We start from the raw sequence: 5,731 nt of genomic DNA, 5'->3' as shown, positions 1-5,731 counted from the left end.
CCCAGCCGCGCACCCATGAATCTCTCCCTGGGAGCGGGCACCTCTTCCACGGACCCAGGAAGTGAAGCCTGAGGTTTAGCTCTCAGAAGAGCCACTTGCTTTGTAATGAGATTGGGAAATCCGAAGGCAGACCCCAGGGGCAAAGACAAACAGGAGATTTTGTTTTTAAAACTCTTGAATAAAAGTCCTTGTGCTGACAATAGAGATGTACGTAAACTTCCTTAAAGAGTTCTCTGGTATTTGAAAAAACGGAAGGGGAGGGGAGGGAAGGGGAGGGAAGTGGAGGGAAGGGGCCGGACCTAACGCAGGCTGGTGGGAAACACAAAGCTCTAGGATCAGAAATAGCCATGAGATTTGCAACTACGTGGATGGAACTGGAGGGTATTACGCTAAGTGAAATTAGTCAGAGAAAGACAAAAATCATATGACTTCACTCCTATGAGAACTTTAAGAGACAGAACAGATGAAATAAGGGAAGGGAAACAAAAATCATATAAAAACAGGGAGGGGAACTAAACAGAAGAGACTCATAAATATGGAGAGCAAACTGAGGGTTCCGGGAGGGGTTGTGGGAGGGGGGAGGGGCTCAATGGGGAAGGGGGCACTAAGGCATCTACTCCTGAAATCATTGTTGCACTATGTGCTAACTAATTTGGATGTGAATTTTTAAAAAATTTAAGAATAATAAAAAATTAAAAAAAAAGAAATATCCATGAGTGTGTGTCAACTGCTCTCTAAAAACATCGTATAGAAACGAGGAAATCGAAGCAAAGAGAAAGTCACAACTGGGCCAAGGCAATGAACCCAGTGGGCCAGGAGTCTGCATAAAGGCACCCTGAGACCCCGGCGCCCATGCTTCTGGCTCTCAGGGGAGAGCACCACCCTCACTTAGATATACTTTGGTATTTCCACGTGTTTATTTTGCCTTTATCGAGCCCTTTAATATACCTAGCTGTTTTATGTAATGGTATTCTTTCACTTTATAGCTGTAAACCCAAACTTCGAAGCTTCTATGTGAATCTGGTTCTGAAAACACTTACCTTTGTTGAATTCTTGCCGGCCTTTGGCCTAACTGGGGAGGGTGGGTGTTTCTGAACGTCTGTTCTCAGCATAGAGTCTGCAAGTATCTCTCCGTCTTGAGTTACAGGTCTTCAGAGAGTGAGGTGGAAACATATGATTCATCACTCAAATAAGGTGTTTTATTCCACTTTCTTTTTCACGATATCAAAATTTTACATCATATGGCTCGCTGTGACTGAGCCACACATAGCATCAGTGTTAAGCACGTAAACAAAACGAGATGGCTGACGGAGCCATGAACCAGCTGCGTAACTGACGGAACATTCACAAGTAGAAACAGGCAAGCACATAGATGGAAAAATGCAAACACCAGTCATCCTGTCACATACGTGATGCTTCGAGGCGGAAAACCCTTTCATACACGCGACTATTTTCAGGGGATGTAACTTATACAGGCTAACCACAAAGACCCCATCATGCTTTGCCGGAGTCCACAGGTCTTTCTTCAACTCACTTCTGCCCGCATCACGAAGCAACTGCGTGCTCGACGATTCCAATGAATGATGGATAATCGACACACAGCAGCCGAGGGGGCCAGTGGCGCAATGGATAACGCGTCTGACTACGGATCAGAAGATTCTAGGTTCGACTCCTGGCTGGCTCGTCCCTCCTCGCTTCTTTTTGGTAAGAATGTCTTTCTGTGTAAGTTCTTCAAGTGGGTAAGAGAAACAGATTTTTAGTCCTTTGGAAGGCACTTGATCTGGTCTGGCTCTTGAGCTCACGTGGTACTGCCACGCCACCCAGCCGGGGCTCTCCACCAAGTCTGAATGGATGCTGGAATTGTCTGTCCTCTCAACTTCCCTTTTCACCTGCTTCCTTTTGCTGATACTGAGAGAGCTGACTGAAGGATCTTTGGAAAGACAGCTCGAAGATCAAATAAGGAATATCATTCGACCATAAAAAGGAATGAGGTTCTGATACATGCTACACCCTGGATGAACCTTGAGGACATCATGCTAGGGGGGGGGGGGGAAAAAGCCAGACACAAAAGGCACTCGTGTATGATTCCATTTCTGTTTAATGTCAAGAACAGGCACATTCAAAGAGCTAGTAGCTGCTAGGAGCTGGGGAACCGGATGGAAAGGGACAGAATGTGATCGGGAGTGATGAGTATGTTTTGCAATTAGATCATGGCGACGGTTGCACAAGTCTGCATATACTAAAAACCACTGAGCTGTGCACTTTCGTGTGAATTTTGTGGTATGTGAATTAGACCTTAATTTTTAAGAACCAAAGAAGTGTCAAAAAATAAAAATTGGCCAGTATTTTCTTCACTAGGTTGTCCCCCACTTGGGCAAGGGCTCTGCCTCTTCGGGCTCTCTCTCTCCTGCACACTCTCTGTCCCTCGGTCCCCGCCGGCCCGGAGGAAAGAGAAGGGACGTCAACCGAGAAAGACGCGGCCGCGGACCAACGAAACCAGAGCCTCCCGTGCACCCTCAGTTCTGCGTTCTCCGCAAAGGTCCCCCCGCCCCGAACACGCACGAAAGCGACTGAGCCTCCTTGTCCCCGCCGCGCCCCGCGAGGTCACCCACGGCGCGGCCGCCTGGCCGCGGCAGGCCGAGACTGAGGAACTGTTTGCAGTCGCAAAGGGTCCGGGACGGACGAGAAGGGGGCCTGACGAGAGAGAGGGGAGGGGGTCGGGAGACGAGGGGGCGGCGGCCCTGGCCGGGGTCTCCCCGAACAGGTGCGCCTCCCTGAACACGCGCTCCCGCGCTCGACCCCGCAGCCGGGGCAGGGGGAGAGGCCGAAGCCCGGGCGGGGAAGGCGCAAACCAGCAACGGGCACCTCGGCTTGCGGATATGCACGGATTTATGTCACAAAAACGCGGTGGCACGGTGTGCGCCGTCGCGGGTGCTGGCGCGGAGAATGAACCTGCCACGCGTCCAGGCCTCCTTCGGTAGGTACACGGGCCGTCGGGCTGGAAGCGCATTACAAGGCGGGAAGGAGGGACGGATGGTCTAAGGGGTTGGGAGCCTCTAGAGTCGGTGCTCCTCAAAGTTTAGCGCGCAGGAAAGCCACGGGAGGGGGAAAACCCGGCTTTCGGCGTCTCGCTCCCCGGATTCCACGCCGGTTCCTGCGGTGCAGCCCGGGACCCGTCAGTGAGAGGTGCGCGCGCGACCGTCCCGCAGACCACACCTGCGGTGGCACCTGCTCTACCCGCTCTGTGCAGCCAACACCGACGGGGGACCTCCATCCACCAGAGGTTGGAAAAAAGAAAAATAGAGCTTCTCCACGGAGATGCAAATCCCCACTTCAGCTTTATTCCGCTCTGCTTCAGCCAACTGATTAATTTTAAGGGAACCGATCGTTTCTCTCCTCAGTTTTCGTTTTCCTCAAGATTTTGTTCTAAACGTGTACCTATCACCAAATACTTTATTTCATGTTGGTGGTGGTGGCTTGTTTTAGAAAGAAGTCTATTTCCACCTCCCCCTCAAACAAACAAAAAGACCTTTCGTAGAATAATCACACTATTGGGCGTAAAGGAGGAAACAGGCTTTTTCTTTTCTTTTCTCTAATCTGCAGGTTGGGAACTCCTCTTCCCCACAAAAGCATCAGCTGAGATTATTTTTCTGAGAAGAGAAAAGTTTTTTGTTTTCCCTCAGAATGTTCTAGAGCTGCACTGTCCAAAACACTAGCCATTAGCACGTGTTTCTAAAACTTAATTCAAAAGAGAAAGAATGTGCAATTCCTTACGAATGGAATAATGTTTGGGATAAAAACGTTACAATCAATCACACTTGTTTATTTATCCTTTTTAAATACGGCTACTTGGAAAATTAAGTTTACTTATTATATGGTATTTGTTAATTCCCACACCTTCTTGTCGTTATGGATGTGGTAATATCAGTAAAGTGCCATCACTTTGCCAGGGTTGTGGGGGGTGTCACATTCCAAAGAAATTGGTTTTTACGCCAAAAAATGAACGTGCTCTTCTCCAAAAGCAATTCCTAGTGTGTGAAAGCGAAACCTTTTCGTACTGTATTTCTTTACCTGCTTTTCTTTTTCTTTGCAAGAGGGCTGGTTAAAGAGCCTGCTTAGTACACAGATTGTGGATGGCAATTTGGTGAGGTTCTGTCTACAGGCTTCGTCATCTGGAAAATGTTAGTCCTAGTTTTGTTGAAGACCGTTTGGAGGATTTATACGTGATGAAACCTGAGTTATTCAATTGCTGTATAATGAGGAAGACAAAGCCTGACGTTTACTGCGTAGATGCAACTTCCAAAGGTGGCAGGAACAGAAGTTTTCAAGGAAGAGCCAGGAAGACTGGGTGGCATGTGTCAAAAGTTCCATGAAAAATCACTCTTCGTAGCACATGACTGAACCACCATAAACTATTACCTGGACACCAAAAAATTCAGAATTCTCATCTGACGACAATGTTTCTCCCCGATGCAATGAGATTATCAGTGATTTGGTTTGCAATAATTGGATATTTTGTCCCTGATCTATGACTTTACATTTGAGAGCTTGTAATAAGAGCTCCAGCAGTTATTGGAAACCCTTTTTGATTTTGTATGATCCCCACAACTACTCTTAATTCTTTTTGTATCCTGGAGTAGTCACCATATGTGATGTCCAATAATTATTTGTAAATGGATCAGCGAATATCCAATTTCCTTCCTTCACTTTTTTGGAAGTCAGCACAATAGAGCTGGAACAGGCTGAGGGCTGTAGGAATTTCGGGAACCGAAGCAAAACTCTTCCTCCTGCAGTGCCTCTCCAGCGCCCTCTACTGTCAAAACTTCAGTGCCTCTACAAGGAGAAAAATTTTAAGGCCCAGATCCCTTTTCAAAAAGCTGTCTAAAAAGACAAATTTGCCAAACATAAACTATTGCTACTTCATCAAGATAAAAAGTTTATGCACAGTGAAAGAAACAATCAGCAAAACTAAAAGGCAGCCTATGGAATGGGAGAAGATATTTCCAAACAACATATTGGGTAAAGGGTTAATATCCAAAATCGATAAAGAACTTCTCAAACTCAGCACCCAAAAGCCAAATAATCCAGTGAAGAAATGGGCAGAAGACATGAATAGACACTTTTCCAAAGAGGACATCCGACGGCTAATAGACGTATGAAAAGATGCTCAACATCACTCATCATCAGGGAAACACAAAGCAAAACCACGATGAGATACCACCTCACACCTGTCAGAATGGCTAAAATAACAATACAGGAAACAACAGACGTTGGCGAGGATGCGGAGAAAGGGGAACCCTCTTGCACTGTTGGTGGGAATGCAAACTAGTGCAGCCACTCTGGAAAACAGTATAGAGTTTCCTCAAGAAACTAAAAATACAATTGCCCTACAATTCAGCAATTGCATTAATAGGTATTTACCCAAAGAATACAAAAATACAGATTCGAAGGGGCACATGCACCCCCATGTTTATAGCAGCACTATCAACAATAGCCAAAGTATGGAAAGAGCCCAAATGTCCGTTGGCCGATGAATGGAATATTACTCAGCGTCAAAAAGAATGAAATCTTGCCATTTGCAATGACATGTATGGAGCTAGAGTGTATTATGCTAAGCAAAATGAGTCAATCAGAGAAAGACAAATACCGTATGATTTCACTCATATGTGGAATTTAAGAAACAAAACAGATGAATAGATGGGAAGTGGTGGGCGGCGGGGGGGGGGGGGGG

At 46.5% G+C, this 5,731-nt stretch overlaps 1 non-coding gene across 1 annotated transcript; it reads left to right on the top strand.

Moving 5' to 3' along the window:
• Positions 1–1,611: 1,611 nt before the first annotated feature.
• On the top strand, positions 1,612–1,684 carry TRNAR-ACG (transfer RNA arginine (anticodon ACG)). Its single transcript has one exon. It is a non-coding gene; the product is annotated as a tRNA-Arg (tRNA).
• Positions 1,685–5,731: the final 4,047 nt, after the last annotated feature.

This window comes from Herpailurus yagouaroundi, unplaced genomic scaffold (genome assembly GCF_014898765.1).
Source record: "Herpailurus yagouaroundi ecotype Mexico unplaced genomic scaffold, PumYag 250, whole genome shotgun sequence".
Classification (NCBI taxonomy): domain Eukaryota; kingdom Metazoa; phylum Chordata; class Mammalia; order Carnivora; family Felidae; genus Herpailurus; species Herpailurus yagouaroundi.
This window is presented reverse-complemented; position numbering and strand designations above follow the sequence as displayed.